At 43.8% G+C, this 16310-nt stretch overlaps 1 long non-coding RNA gene across 2 annotated transcripts in view; it reads left to right on the forward strand.

Moving 5' to 3' along the window:
* Window positions 1–15283, forward strand: part of LOC109550244 (uncharacterized) — a 23321-nt gene extending 8038 nt beyond the window's left edge. The window contains exons 3-4 of one of the 2 annotated variants that reach the window (XR_012327561.1): window positions 4428–10156; window positions 11620–15283. This is a non-coding gene — a long non-coding RNA (uncharacterized lncRNA). The remainder of the gene's footprint in view (window positions 1–4427; window positions 10157–11619) is intronic. The other variant, XR_012327562.1, reaches the window with a different exon arrangement.
* The last annotated feature ends 1027 nt before the right edge of the window (window positions 15284–16310 follow it).

Raw genomic sequence — 16310 nt, forward strand, 5'->3', positions numbered from 1 at the left:
ACTAGGGATCGAATCTGTGTCCCCTGCATTGGCAGGCAGATTCTTAACCACTGTGCCACCAGGGAAGTCCCAAGAAAAATTTTAAAATGTCAAGTGGGCTTAGATGTTGGTCTTGCCACTCGGGGGCATTTTTCTTGCAGTTGGGATGGGGGTGGGACAGTCATGAGGGCCCTCACCTGCTCCATGAAATCCACTTCAAAAGCTGAAGCTATCTTTCAAATAGACTTTTCTAGCTTCCTAATAACCCAACTGTAGATTTATCATGAGATAAATTTTCTACAAACTTTTCTGAATAGTTTTATTTTCACTTCGTGGTCTTGGGAGCAGTGAGTAGACACTAAATGATTTCCCCCCTTCATCTACATGTCGACCATTTAGAAACACAGACTAAGAGACTTCCAAAATGAATACATAGCTCCTGCTGTTTAAATAGCCAACCTTCAAACTGATTCAGGAACCACCCAGGCAGGCACTCTGGGTCCCCGTGTGACTCCGGACATGTCGCTGACCTCTCTTCAGGCTGAAGTGAAGTTAATGTTTTTCCCTCCCATCAACTCACAGCGGTGCTTTGGGGATAGAAAACTGGATGTGGCAAAGTCCAGGGCAGATTTGTAAATGCCACCGGCAAAACTAGGTGAAAGGCACTTGTCCTTTGTGCAATGCAGCTGCCGTGTAAGAGACCCAGGGCTCACTGTCTTCCTGGCTTGGGAACACACAGATCCGTCTTTCTAGAATTCAAAACGGAAGGTGGCATGACACGGTGGAAGTTTTTTTGTTGTTTTTTTTTCCTTTAATTAATTAATTAATTTATTTATTTTTGGCTGCATTGCAGTGGCTACCAGAGGTGAATGGAAAAGTTTAAAGGGCGTTTGGGTTTCTGTTGGGTTGGTTGGTTTTTTGGCCTCGCCAGTGTAGCCAGATCATTTGGGAGACATAATTTAGAAAGCGCCAATGCCTTTCTCCAGATTAAGGTTCTCTTCGATTCCCATGGAAACTTCGGAGAAACAGACATTTAATTTGCTTATTATTCTTTCATGAATTTATCCAGCAAACTTCACGGAGCGCCTACGATGTCCAAAGGCACTGCATTTAGTGCGGGACATACAGCACAGAGGAGACCAGAACCCGAGTTCAGGAGCCTCCAGCCTGTTCTCCAGGTTCTGCAGGTGTGGTTTCAGGCAAATTTGCCTAACTGGACCCTCCATTCTGAACATCAGAATCAGAGACAAGGGATTTCTTGAACTTATCAATAACCAATGCTCACCAACAATGCTGTCTAGATACAAGAGATTCCTGTGACTTATTTTCAAAGACTTCATTTAAAAATATACTTGGAAAACAAAACAGCAGACTTTTTAATTCTAAAATGAGGTGGTGTTACTTGGCACCTGTATATGTTTGTGTATTTACAACAGCAGAGCAGGAAAGGGGAGGTTGAGGGGAGGCCTGCTGGGGCCGCTTCAGTTCATCATCTTAGAATCGTAATCCCTCTTCTCTGCATTTGAGAGGCTTAGGAGGCCGTCACCCACGAGAGGCCAAGGAAGCAAATCCAGCTGTAATGGCTTCACACGGTGTAATCAGACAGACTTGTTTTTTCAGAGGAGAAAAAGCCTTCCAGATAATGAGACTGGACACAGCCTGGATGTGGAGGTAAAAGTCCAGTCTTGAAATGACCCCTCTGATATTTGCCTTGGGCTCTGGGCAGTCACCTTACATCTTTGGGCTGCAGTGTCCTCACTTGTAAAACGAGGGCACTGTGCTGGATGACACCTGACTGCCCTTCCCATTCTAACCTCCTATGATCTGTGATAAAGGTGGCACCGTGCAGTGTGTTTTGTGATTTTAATTCATTGGTTAGGCATTTCATCAATGGCCAAAGTTGCTTCAATGCTGAGATTAGAATAATTATGGTGAGGCTTCAGGGTTAATAATTAACTAAAATAACGGAGCCATTTCACACCTCTGCCAGTACTCTCCTTTCCAACTCTCAACAAAAGAACAAATAAACAGCAAACAGCAATGAATTAATTCACAAGCAAAGATTATTTCTGGCAATTGGAAAAGTTGGACACTTCTCTGTTTATACATACCCCTTATATACATAAATAGGTATATACATTTTTTTAAATGAATTTATTTATTTATTTTTATTTTTGGCTGCACTGTGTCTTCGTTGCTGTGTGCAGGCTTTCTCTAGTTGTGGCGAGCGGGGGCTACTCGTGCTTGCAGTGCGCGGGCTTCTCATTGCAGTGGCTTCTCTTATCGTGGAGCACAGGCTCTAGGCGCGCGGGCTTCAGTAGTTGTGGCACGCGGGCTCAGTAGTTGTAGCTCGGGGGCTCTAGAGCGCAGGCTCGGTCGTTGTGGCGCTTAGTTGCTCTGCATGTGGGATCCTCCTAGACCAGGGCTTGAACCCATGTCCCCTGCATTGGCAGGCGGACTCCCAACCACTGCACCACCAAGGAAGCCTGGTGTATACATTTTAAGTGTGTATGTATATGCTACCATTTGTCATTAAATGTGCATATTCCCGAATAATAAGATTATATAACGAATATTCATTGAGCACATACCATAGGCTGAGCACTGTTGAAGACTTTATTTACATTTTTAATTTATTTTGGCTACACCGTGCTGCTCGCGGGATCTTAGTTCTCTGACCAGGTATTGAACCCGTGCCCTGGCATTGAAAGCGCCGAGCCTTAACTGCTGGACTGCCAGGGAATTCCCCATTTACATTGTCAATAACTTCTTTTCATTAATTTCTTCTGTTTTCAGTCTTAACACCCACAATTGATTTCTCAAAATATGGAAGTTTGTGAAGGTTATTGCAAACATCTTGTCTGGCAGGCATAACTGTTAGGGTGTAAAGAAATGATATTTCATAAAAAGGACTCCAATTTGTCTGAACTTTTGGGCAAAGCCTCGCTGGAAAGGCACGCATTTGATCACGTTTATGTCTGGGGGTGGGGATTCTGCCTCGAAATGACTCTCTTTTGGAGAGAGAGGGAAAATCTTGGAGTTTATGGAGAGTGGAAAACATTTGCATCCCTAGTGAGATCAGAAAAAAAAATCTCAGTGAGGCTCAAGGGAACTTTTCCTGGCAATGAGGGTTATATTTGATAAGTTACTATGATATTTGAATCACAGCTTCTGGAAACAGGTTATAAAATAAATTTTCACAGAACTGAGACAGTTCCGGTGCAGGTCTTTCTGTCCGGCCCATACACAGTCCATAGTAGTACTGAAACTTCACGGGATCACGAATTTCTATACTATCGGCCCATGCAGCGTTCCCAAAGCAGTGATGAAACATTCAGTAGCATAAGGGATGTGTTTTATATTATGATGATTATAATTTTACATGTTTTCCCAAAATGTACAAATATGAAATGTGCTATGTTCTACTCATATGCTTGCATATGGAAAACAGAAATAAAAATTGTTTACTTTGGCTACAACAAATGTCATTCTCTTGCTTAGTGGCTTTTGATATCCTTCAGCCAAACCAAACATGCAGCTTCTCAAGATACCAGAATCTGTATTTAATACAATAATGTTTCTCACTCCCAGCCTCCCTCTCCCTCTCTCTCTCTTTTTTAATGACTCCGTTGTTAAATAAGAAATGGATAATGTCAACTTTCCCAATAGCACCACTAGTATTTGTTGCTGTTTCATAAGTAACTTAGGAAAGCGACTGAAGCATAAAGAAACTCAATTATTTATTACAGTATTTTCCTCTCCCTGATATCATGATAATCTTCAATATTAATGCCTTCCTTACAAGTGTAAGGTTAGGAAATTGAAGTCAGTGGGTTCAATTGATCAATTATAAAATTATGAAATGTGTTCAGGTGAATAGTTGATTTTATCATCCAATCAAAATAGTGCCTCATTTCTTGCACGCATTATCTAAATATTTATCTAATACGTGTTGATGTATTCTTAATTGCTGTAATACTGTTTTTAAATGATTCGCTTTGAGAGTCATACGCAGTTTGATTCAGTTCTCCTTAGTCAAGTGCGAGCTTAGCCATCACAAATTCAGTGACTACTGTGGGGTGGGCAAGACGGCCAGGATGAGCAGTGCCCCCAGCAATGAAAACCAGTGGTCAGAACCCCACCTTGCCAGAGCTGGTAATCTGGGCAGTTTACAGGTTAACTCAAAACCTACGGTTAGTAGAGACGTGTCCCACGTGGATGTTGTCTGGGAGTTTGTGCATTGGGCATTCAGAGTAAGTTGGAAGAAACACTGGTTCTAATACGCTTCTCTTCAGGCAAACATGAAAGGGTTTAGGCAGAGATCATGAAGCAAATGAATAACAACAAAAAAGCATAGGAGACGCCTTGCCTGGTTCAGTTATCACCTCTGTACGGCATTCCACATAAAATCTGCACAGGTAACCCTGATTTCTCACCTGCTTGCCCAGGGAACATCTTGATTCAAGGAGTATGAAAATACCTGAAGTTTTTCAGCTGAAACCTGAAGTCGTCGTCATTACATGAGGATCACCTCTTCGCGTGTTTTCTGGAATTAGGGACACTAATGTCATCCTCTTGATTCCTGTGGAATTTTTATGGACCCTGTCCCTTACTGTCCATTTCAACGGCCACACTCTGACCCAGCCTCTCAACTCCAACAGCCCTGGAAACCAGCAGCACACTCTGCTACATCGCTGGTTTTAACCCTGCCCGTCTCCTGCTTCAGAACACACAGTGGCTTCTGCTGCTTCAGCAACTGTGCCCTCCCTGTGACCCCTTGCTCTCTCCGACTCACGAGCACCTCTTCTGTTCCTGAGCTAATCTATTTATTATCTCCCTCTGTGCTTGGCTTATAAATCCTGAGCCCAAGCCTTACCATTTGCTAGTTTCCTTCCAAATTTGCATTTCCTTCCCCTCCCACCTCCCCCATCCCCTTAAGCCACGCCCACTGTTTCTTTTGCATTTAAGACTGTGTTGCTTTGTATCTTCTCCTCTTGGGGGCATATCTGTGATGGGGGCATAAGGTTTTTTTTTTTAATTTTTATTGGGGTGTAATTGATTTACAATCTTCTGTTCATTTCAGGTATACAGCAATGTGAATCTGTTATACAAATCCATATACCCACTCTTTTTTAGATTCTTTTCCCTTGTAGGCCGTTACAGAGTATTGAGTAGGGTTCCCTGTGCTATACAATAGGACCTTAGTAGTTCTCTATTTTATATATAGTAGTGTGTATGTGTCAATCCCAATCTCCCAGTTTATGGGCACAAGGTCTTGAGTGGCCCCTCCCCCTCCCCCTCGAAGAGTAGGTACCCAGTGAGTGGATAAAGGCATGCGTGAATGAATGTTGGGATGGTAGAGGCTGCTCCAGTGCTAAAGTGGCATTGCTTTTCAGTATAGAAAAAGCTAGGACTATTTTTCCAGCACACAATAAAGAAAATGCTGCATTGAAGCAAATGAATATATCTCCATATGATGGAGAGTGCAGTAGGAATTACTTTTTTTTTTTTTTTTTTTTTTTGCGCGGTACGCGGGCCTCTCACTGCTGTGGGCTCTCCTGTTGCAGAGCACAGGCTCCGGACGCGCAAGCTCAGCGGCCGTGGCTCACGGGCCCAGCCGCTCTGCGGCACGTGGGACCTTCCCGGACCGGGGCACGAACCCGCGTCCCCTGCATCGGCAGGCGGACTCTCAACCACTGCGCCACCAGGGAAGCCCAGGAATTACTTTTTAAATGATGTTTGGAAGTAGAAGAAGCTGAAAAGATAGTGGAGAAATGAATGCGACAAATATCTCCCAACAGACAAGGAAGGGGATATACATTTGTGATGGGAGATACCATACTGCCGCCTTCACACACCCACACACTGTGTGACTTTGGAGTAGGATCAGAAAAGTCAAATTCCACGGTCCCCAAACAGTAGGCACGACTAACTGATGAATACGTTAGTCCAAAAGACAGCTTCCAACTGCCCAGCGACCCTACCCCCAATTAAAGTAACTTCTAGAAATAAATTCTTCTTCAAATTGAATTATCTATGTAAAGGATTCGTTATTAATAAACTACATCAGGGTTTGGCAAACTATCCATGGGCCAAATCCAGCCCACCTCCAGTTTTGGTAACTAAAATTTTCTTGGAACACAGCCCACCCCTTCATTTTTGTATTGTCCATGGCTGCATCCCACTCTAAGGACCCAGTTGAGTAGTTGTGACAGAGACCCTGTGACCCGCAAAATAAAAAATGGCCCTTCAGGGGAAAAGTTTGCCAGTGCTTGACCTACATGATCAAAGGATATAGTAATTTGGTCGGATGTGCCCATCCTTCCCACCAGGGGCAGACCTGGGGCCTGGAATCTGGTTGGCTGGCTAAGGGAGCAGTAACCTCTGGTTACCAAGTAGAGTAACCAACTTGTCCTGGTTTTCTGGGGACTGTCATGGTTTTAAAACTGAGTCCCATGTTCTGGGCAAACCAGGACAGTTGACCACCCTGACATGTAGTGAATAGCTTATGGGGTCTGGGGCAGACTGACTTGGGTTCAAACCCCATTTTTATGACTTCCCACTGTGCAGCCTTAAGTTACTTCATCAATTACCCTATCTGTGAATTGGGATTGATTCTATTTTGAGGAGATATTGTAAGGATTAAAGGAAATTATGCACAGAAAGAGCCTAGCACAGAATAGGCACTTACTAAATATTCATTCCCTTCCTACACTTTAGACCATTATAAGCTAATTTTCTTATCCAATCTTTAGTCAAAATTCCTTTTTTTCATAAAATAATCAGAAGGGAAACTTTAAAATACCATTCTTTTTTAAACAAAAAAAATTTATTTAATTGGTTGCTCTGGGTCTTAGTTGCAGCACGTGGGCTCCTTAGTTGTGGCATGTGAACTCTTACTTGCAGCATGCATGTGGGATCTAGTTCCCTGACCAGGGATCAAACCCCAGCCCCCTGCATGGGGAGCGTGCAGTCTTATCCTCTGTGCCACCAGGGAAGTCCCTAAAATACTGTTCTTATCCCCTGTATTTTCTAATGATGCTATTTCTTTGCCCCTTACAAATAAATACCCAAATTAATAAATAACTTGTATTGCAGTGGGGCAAGTAGCCCATCCACGTAAAATTGCCTGATTTTCAACTTGATAACTGTTTTATGTTTTAAACATAAACACTTGGAGACAAGTGGTGGTTGAATTTTGTTTTGTCCAGTTAGGGATACATCCCAGGAAGGTCTGCTGTCTCCAGCTACTTCAAGTAGCTTGTGATAGGAGTTCCCTGGCGGTCCAGTGGTTAGGACTGGGTGCTTTCACTGCGGGGCCCGGGTTCAAATCCCTGGTCCAGGAACTAAGATCCCGCAAGCCTCTCGGCGCAGCCAAAAAAAAAAAAGTAGCTTGTGATGCCTCAGGTCCATGACCAGATCCAGAACCTCTGGGGAACAAGGTTCAGGGACTTTTTCTTATCTAGCATTTTGTGCCTCCGACAGAAAATATTGACAGGAAGTTGACAGAGGCTGTCAGTGCTACCTCACTCATGATTCATCTGATGGATCACTATGACCGAAGCGCTACATGGACGAACACGCTCATTAATTTTTTAAAGAGGCTAATTATACACAGACAGTGGTGTCCAAATCTGATAGCAACCTACATGCTGTCAAAAGTCCCCAGGGCAGGGCTTCCCTAGTGGCGCAGTGGTTGAGAGTCCGCCTGCCGATGTAGGGGACGCGGGTTCGTGTCTCGGTCCGGGAGGATCCTACATGCCGCGGAGCGGCTGGGCCCGTGAGCCATGGCCGCTGAGCCTGCGCGTCCGGAGCCTGTGCTCCGCAACGGGAGAGGCCACAACAGTGAGAGGCCCGTGTACCGCAAAAAAAAAAAAAAAAAAAGAATAAAAATGTCCCCAGGACAAGATCAAAGGGACAAGAGAACATTAATGTCATCCGAACTATCAGCATTTTGATTTAGTAACCCGTTGGTTAGCAAGTGTGCAGGATGGAATTAAATAATGTGTACTCCTGTAGTAGTTTATATTCCCAATTACACTTAAAATCCTAGTTGGTCCCCAACAAATTCAATTTCCATTAGCCTGTAGCTATAGGACTTTGAGAAATCAAATGTTTTACTGAATGAATTGGTCAGATCTGTCCAAAACTATCAGCATTTTTATTTAATATCCAGTTTCTTAGCAAAGGTACAGAATGGAATTAAATAAGGTGAACTTCTGTGGTAATGTACAATCTAAAAACTTCCAAATACCTACACAATCGTAGCTGATTTCCAACAAATTCAATTCACTTGAGGCTGTGGCCATGTGATTTTAATGAATCAAACTTTTTAACCAAATTAATTGGTCAACTCGGTCAAAGCTTATAAATTCCGTGAATATATAAGTCAGTCGATTGGCTGATTTGAATGTCTAATGCAGCAAAATGAGTCAAATTATTAGCTCAGAATACAGACTGCTTTAATTTTATTTGAACTATAAACATCTGCTTGCCTTTCTGATTAGGACACCACCAAAAATTTGGCTGTACATTAGAATCACCTGGGGAGCTTTCAAAATTTCCAAAGCCCAGGCCACACCCCAGATCAGTTAAATCAGAATCCCTGTGGGTGAGACCCAGGCATCAGTCCCTTTGTAATCTCCCCAGGTGATTGGGAACCACTGGCAGCAAATTCAAATAATTAGGAATAAAGCCACTTCTAGTATGTTTTGCATTAAGGTGGAAACCCAAATTGGAGGAGAAAAGAATGAGACTTTGTAATAACATAATAGTAATTATAATAAGCTAATAATTTATCATGTAATTTGTTACTGTTATGTAAAAAGTAATAGCTCACTATTTATTGAGTTCCAACCAAGTGCCAAGCATTGTGTCACATTTTACATGGATTATTTTATTAAATTCTCACACATTGCCCTGAAGCCTTATGAAGTCAATTATTGTGCCCATTTTACAAATGGGTAAATCAAGGCACCAGAGGTTAAATATCTGTCCAAGGACACGCATGTAGCAAGTGGTCAGGTGAGGGCTGGCACAAAGCAGCGTGAGTCTAAAGTCTGTGCTTGAACTATTTTTGAAAATCAGTGACTGGAAACTCAGTGCTTTATAGGTCGTTGGACGTCACGCTCTTATTTCTTTGGGGCATTGTTTTTGTTTTCTTCTTCCACTTTTCTCTGTTTCTGGATGCAAAGACCTCACCAAACGGTACACAAAAGCAATTTCTGATGCCCCTGGGAGAGAGGTAGGCCTGGGTTGACGCATATAATAGGCAGAGGAGTTAATATTCCACATTAAGAGCTCCTTCTCTCTCAGGGGAGACTCTGGCAGACTAAAGCACTCTCAGGCAGCAGAAAGGAACCCTGAAACAAAACGCCCACCTGAGGAGAACAGACATATTTGCTACAGCATGTTTAAAAGTTAATTGAAAAAGGGTAAGAATATAATGGGGCTTCCCATTCACGGCACATCTGGTTACCTCACAAAATCTTCAGCGTTGACCTGTCATCCTGTATGGGTTTGGTTTAAAAGTTTTTTGGGTTTTGGTTTTTGTTTTTTGGAGGTAGTCCTCCCAAGTAACATGTATTCAGTACCAGCTGAAATCTTAACATTTTTGGTTGCACAATGAAAAACAACATTAAAAAGAAGAAAGAAAGATGAAAATACGATATAATGTCACGGTCATTTGCAGCCGTTTCCTGTGACAGTTAGGGTGCCGTACACTCATTTCTGAACTGTGTCTTGTCTCTCCTTTGCTGAGAATGAAGCTAAAACTGCCCCGAGAAGCTCCCCCAGGACCGAGGCCGACCGTCAGAGCAGAATCTGGGCCAGTCTCAGCAGCTGTGTGTGTGTTTTAGTTTTATTTTTTTCAGCCCACTTACCTCGGGAGAGCAGGTTTTCTCCATCCGAAGACTCCCTGACCCCAGCACCTCCGGCCCCGGGTGGGGCTCTGGTTGCAGCCTCCAGGCCACTGCCCGGGTGGGACCGGGCCTGCGACACCAGCCAGGCTCCAGCCACCCTGCTAGGACACCTGGGCCTGGGAAGGGACCGGAACTCCCCTCCACCACCAGGCAGGGGCTGGGGGGAAGTGACCCCCTGTCCCCGTGGAAGGCCGGCTCCCAGCAGCCCCCTGCTGCCAGCTGCACCCCCGTCAAACGTGCGCCCACCTTCGAGAAGGGTGAGTGCCCTGGGCACCAACTGCGCTCTGCTTCCCTGATATCACCTCCCACTTGCCTTTGGGGAGAACTGCGCGGGGCTGGGGGCCACCAGGACCTCTTCCCCTTTCTGAGTGTGGGCAAAGCAAGGGGTCCGTTTTAACTTCCTTTTAGGCTTCCTTCTTTCAAGACGAACTTGCAGGACTTCCCTGGCGGTCCAGTGGTTAGGACTCTGCGCTTTCACTGCCTGTGGGCCCGGGGTTCAGTGCCTGGTACGGGAGCTAAGATCCCCGAAAGCCACGGCGGGGGCGTGGTGGGGGGGAAGGATAAAGACGAACTTGCCATGGTGCTTTCTAAATAAGACCTATGTTTGCAAGTTCAGGAGTGTGGCCAGAGGAGAATGTGAGTCTTGTAACTAGCAGGAAACTCAGGAGAAAAATATTTTAAGGCGATGATGTCAAAAGACTGAACAAACCCGAGGGGAAGGCCAGGCACTGAGTTCCCGGAGGGCCTGGACTGGCTTCCCGGCCCCCGGGAATCGGCCCTGCTCATCGGGGCCCGTCCCCTCTCACCTCGCGCGGAGGAGGGGATCAGTGGTGCGGGCCGCTCCCGGCCGCCGCCGTGGAGAGAAGTAACAAACGTTGCACGGGAACGCGATCGTTGTTCGTCCCTCACCCCGGGCGCACCAGCGAGGCGGTAGAGGGCACCCTCCGCGCCGGCCACGGGGCCTCAGTGGGCGCGGGTTCTGCTCGGCGGCTGCGGGCGCGGGGAGGCCGGGCCCGCGAGGCGGCGGCTGGCGCGCTTCCCGGCGGCTCCCGGCCGCAGCTGGCCGTGCTATTTGCATCGTCCACATCCTGAGAGCCGAGACCAGGCCTCTCCCTGGAGCAACTGGGAAAACGCGAGGCCCGGCAGGGCCTTCCCGGATCGGGGAGAGGCCGGGAAGTTGGGAAAGAGCGGCCTGCAGGGTCCCGAGGAGTTGGGGCTGCCCGGGGTTGGGGGGTGCTGAGCTTCAGGGCCCCGGAAAGAGGGCGACCAGGCAGGCAACTAACCGAGCTGGAAAATGAGCGAACTTTTTTGCTACATCTCCTGGAAAGAGATCTTTCCAGACGGCCCCCCGTGTCGCCCACCTCCATCACTCAGCCTTTACCACATTACCCTGAGCAGCATTTTTTAAAAAATAAATTCATTTATTTTATTTTTGGCTGCGTTGGGCCTTCGTTGCGGTGCGCGGGCTTCTCGTTGCGGTGGCTTCTCTTGTTGCGGAGCACGAAATCAGTAGTTGTGGCTCATGGGCTCTAGAGCCCAGGTTCAGCAGTTATGGCGCACGGGCTTAGCTGCTCCACGGCATGTGGGATTTTCCCGGACCAGGGCTCGAACCCATGTCCCCTGCACTGGCAAGTGGATTCTTAACCACTGTGCCACCAGGGAAGCCCCGCAATGCTCTTTCTTCTGTGTTTGTTTACTTGTTCATGTTTGCCTCCTCCAGGAACATGTGGGCTCCTAGACACTCGTCCAGGCAGCCCTGGGTCTGTTCTGTTGATCACTGGGTCTCCAGTGCCAAGCAGGGTGCCTGGCTCCTTTGCAAGTGAATGAACGGACCCTGAAGGAGAAGCTGCCTCCTAATCAGTGAAGGAGCTGGATTTCTCAGCTTTCCGTTCTTAGGCGGCGTTGTCATCAACCTGTGGAGAGAAACCGGATTTATCTGGGGGGTAAGGAAATTCATTCTCCCTGGCTTTATATATTTTCCAACCCACAGTGTCGGATCGGCTAAATATTAGTGGTCTTTAGTTTCTTTATGTGATGTATACCACTTGTCACTGTTTAATGTAATCTTATGTCATTTAAAGGTTAAGTTATAGGGTATAGAAAGCGACAATAATATAATCTTAAGCACAATCATTCAGAGGAAGATTTCCCCCTAAAACTTGGTTAAAATAAATTGGAGAAAGACGCAGTTCAATTCATTCAACAAATTTGACTTTGCGACAGATCCAACGTAGTCTGTTGTATTTAATAAGAATTCAGCCCATAAAGGGAGATTTAATGACATTAATGAAGCTTTATGTATTAATGGAACTGAAGGAGTCAACTCTAAAAGCAAATGTTCTCTAAACCTAAATATTTTATACTCAAGAAAATCTGCTGGGGACTTCCCTGGTGGCGCAGTGGTTAAGAATCCACCTGCCAATGTAGGGGACGGGGCTTTGATCCCTGGTTTTGGAAGATCCCACATGCCGCGGAGCAACTAAGCCGGCGAGCCACAACTACTGAGCCCCTGCGCCACAACTACTGAAGCCCACGCGCCACAACTACTGAAGCCCGCGCGCCACAACTACTGAAGCCCGTGTGCCTAGAGCCTGTGCTCCACAGCAAGACAAGCCACCACCACGAGAAGTCCACGCACCACAACGAAGAGTAGCCCCCGCTCGCCGCAACTAGAGGAAGCCCGCACGCAGCAACGAAGACCCAACGCAGCCAAAAATAAATAAATAATTAATTAGAAAAAAAAATTGAAAGACTTCTTTGTACTGGGTGAAAACTTAGATTTCAAACCTAATTTTGATCAGCTTTATCACGAATACATTTTCCTAGTTTATTCCTTAAAAATCTTTCTCAGAGTCTCTCCTCTTCTCTCTCTGAAGTGATACCAGATGGGTTTTATTTTATGTTTTTAGCTAAAATTGGATCCTGGGAAAGAATGAATCTAGAGTAGATGATAGGAAGATGACTGTCAACTGACAATTTCCATTACCTACCTAACTGCCTTTCTCCCTGGAATTAAAGAGACCAGAAACTTTATGGAGACCCACATTCCCAAACCCTTGGGAGGAAGAATAACAGTTTTAGGAATTCCTTTGTGTTTCTGAAAATTAGTAATAGCTACTCCTTGTAAGTCTATTGCAGTGAAATCACAGCCAGCTGCCTATCTCTAGAAAAAAAAGCTTCCAGATTTCCTTTCCCTGGAATGTGGCTCCAGAGAGGCTGTTCCATTTCAAAGGAGGTGCTTTGATTGGGTGCTCAGTAGGTCCCTCAATAAGGCAATGTCAACCGCTGTAAACAGAGTTCCCTAGAACAGGTCCTCCATACCCAGTCACCTGGGAGCTCCTGCTGAAGCTTTGGGTCAGTTACCCTGCCATCCATGCTAGCTGCCATCCTTGGCCCAGGTGTTGTCCACTAACTTGCCAAAGCATGACTGGAACATCATCAAACTCCCAAACAGTATCCCAGGCTCCTGGGTAAGTCCACTCATTTATCATATGCTTTACTCTTGGTCTACAGATTTAAATAAAAAGAAGTAAAGCATGTATTAAATTCTGACATCAGCATTTATTCATTTTTTTGGTCATCCTTTTGTCCTATTTGATGGTGGAGGCATGAAAGCTAGTAAAGACATATTTTGAGGTTAACTTCTGTTTGCACTAGCAGTTTCTTAATAATTTTCCCATTTAAAAAGAGAGATTTATAATAAAACAAAATAGAAATGTTTCTATGATTTTTTAAGTGAGGTTTTAAACATTACTATTAATAATAGCCTACTAAGACTCCTTGGTCTTAAAGGTGAGAAAAAGTTAGATTTGGCCTAAAAATGAAGACATAGCAAAAAACAATAACAATAAAACTGTACCTCTGTTGTTGTTTTTTTCAAGTCAGTTTGATTCTTAACTATAATTCTTTAAAAACCCTCAAGACCTTAACATTTAAAGAAAACTTCAAGTATTATATTTATAATAACATATCTCTTACCTAATTAAAAAAAATAAAATCAGTATTATTTCTAATGGTTCATTATAATGATCTGTAAAAGCTCAGTGTATATAAATTCATGACATAAAGTTTTGCAATGTTGACCTCTAAAATTTAGGTCCTTAAAAAAAATGAGAAATTTACACTGCTTTTCAGGTTTGATCTATATAGTGTAAAATCCAGTACTCATCAGTGTATGAAATAGGTCCCTATGGGACTGACTAGAAGGTAAATTTTTTATAATTAATCCAATTTCATGTTGACCTGTTGGCCACCATTTGATAAGACATGTACTCCCCAGAACTGTAGACTATCTTGGTCTTAAATCATATGCGAAAACACAGTTAACCTTATTTAAAGAAAAAAATTCTGATACAAATGACTAATAAGTTTTGGAAATCATGTAGATTATTATGAAGAACAATAATACAATGAAATGAAAAGCAAGAAAGCTCTAATTCTTTTGCAAAAGTTTCAAAGTTTTTTCACCCATTCCAATTCATCTACACGTTCTCTTTTTGCAGTGCTGCAATTACTTGTATATAAAAGCTCTTTCTGTTAATCTTCAACCTGAAAAGTAGTAAAATAACAAGCATAAAGGGGAATGGACATTTCAACCCAATGGCTCTCCAGTTTTTTCAAGCATTTCATCTGCTCTCTTTTGAAGGTTTATCCCTTTCACGATTTCCCCCACTGCTATAGGCTCAAACCTTTATGAAATCTTAGAAATCATGACCCTACATATCCCTTATATGTAAAATTGTCTCAATAGCCTTTTAAAAAGTTACTACATTTGGATGAAAACTTGCTGAAGGCAGCTTGGTAGCACTCACCAAATTCATCGTTTCACTTCAATCAAAAACTGACTTCAGGGCTTCCCTGGTGGCGCAGTGGTTGAGAGTCCGCCTGCCGATGCAGGGGACACGGGTTCGTGCCCCGGTCCAGGAAGATCCCACATGCCGCGGAGCGGCTGGGCCCGTGAGCCATGGCCGCTGAGCCTGCGCGTCCGGAGCCAGTGCTCTGCAACGGGAAAGGCCACAACAGTGAGAGGCCTGCGTACAGCAAAAAAAAAAAAAAAAACTGACTTCAATTTTGGCCATTTCACTTTGAGGAATATATTTATAACCTAACAAAATAATCATGGACACAGAAGTATGGGTATAAGGAAAGTCTAGTCATCTTAGCCTTGTTCATAATATTAAAAAAAAAAATCCATAAACAACAACAAGGTCCTACTGTATAGCACAGGGAATGATATTTCAATATCCTGTGATAAACCATAATGGAAAAGAATATGAAAAAGAATGTATATATATGTATAACTGAATCACTTTGCTGTACAGCAGAAATTACCACAACATTGTAAATCAACTATGCTTCAATAAAACTAATTAAAAAATCAGAAACTACACAAATGTCTAATAAGATGGGATCGACAAGATAATTTATGGTATTTTACATTTATTCAGTGGACTAACATGCAGGCAGTAAAAACGATTCAGTGCAGAGCAGAATAAGAATATATGATGACATAAAGTTTTGTTTAAGATAGACTGTTAGCAGTAAAAGTAGTTTTCAAGTAGAGTGTTTGTAAATATATTGCCCTTTTTTGTAAAGCGGACATGTATATACAACAACCAAAAGACAATCTAACTTAAAAATCAGCAAAGGACTTGAGTTAGCTCTCCAAAAAGGTATGCAAATGGCCAATGAGCACATGAAAAGAGGCTCAGTATCATTAGTCATTAGGGTAATGCAAACCAAAACCACAGCGAGATACTACTTCACACCCACCCACTGCAATGGCTATTTTTTTTTTTTTTTTAAAAAGAGAAATAGGAAGTGCTGGTGAGGTTGTGGAAAAATTGGAATGCTTATACATTGCTAGAGGGAATGTAAAATGATTCAGTTGCTGTGGAAGGGTCATCTTAGCCATTGTGGTCCCTCAAAAAGTTAAACAGAATTACCATATGATCCAGTAATTCCATTCCTAGATATGTACCCCAAAGAACTGAAAATAGGGAGTCAAATACTTGTACATGCACGTTCATAGCAGCACTAGTCAAGTGTCCATCAATGAATGAATAAGTGAATTGTGAGATATATATACACACACACACACACACACACACACGCACTGGACTATTACTCAGCCACGAAAAGGAATGAAGTATGATACATACCACAGTGTGAATGAACCTTGAAAACATTATGCTAAGTGAAAGAAGCCAGACGCAAAAGGTCACATACTGTATGATTCCATTTATGCGAAGTAGCCACAGTAGGTAAATCCATGGAGATGATGCAGATTGGTTGTTGCCAAGGGCTAAGGGGGAAGGGCAGAATTAATGGGTATAGGACTTCCTTTTGGGGTGATGAAAATGTTTGGAACTAGAGGCGGTGGTTGCACAACACTGTCAATGTACTAAATGC

This window comes from Tursiops truncatus, chromosome 18 (assembly GCF_011762595.2).
Source record: "Tursiops truncatus isolate mTurTru1 chromosome 18, mTurTru1.mat.Y, whole genome shotgun sequence".
NCBI classification, from domain to species: Eukaryota; Metazoa; Chordata; class Mammalia; order Artiodactyla; family Delphinidae; genus Tursiops; species Tursiops truncatus.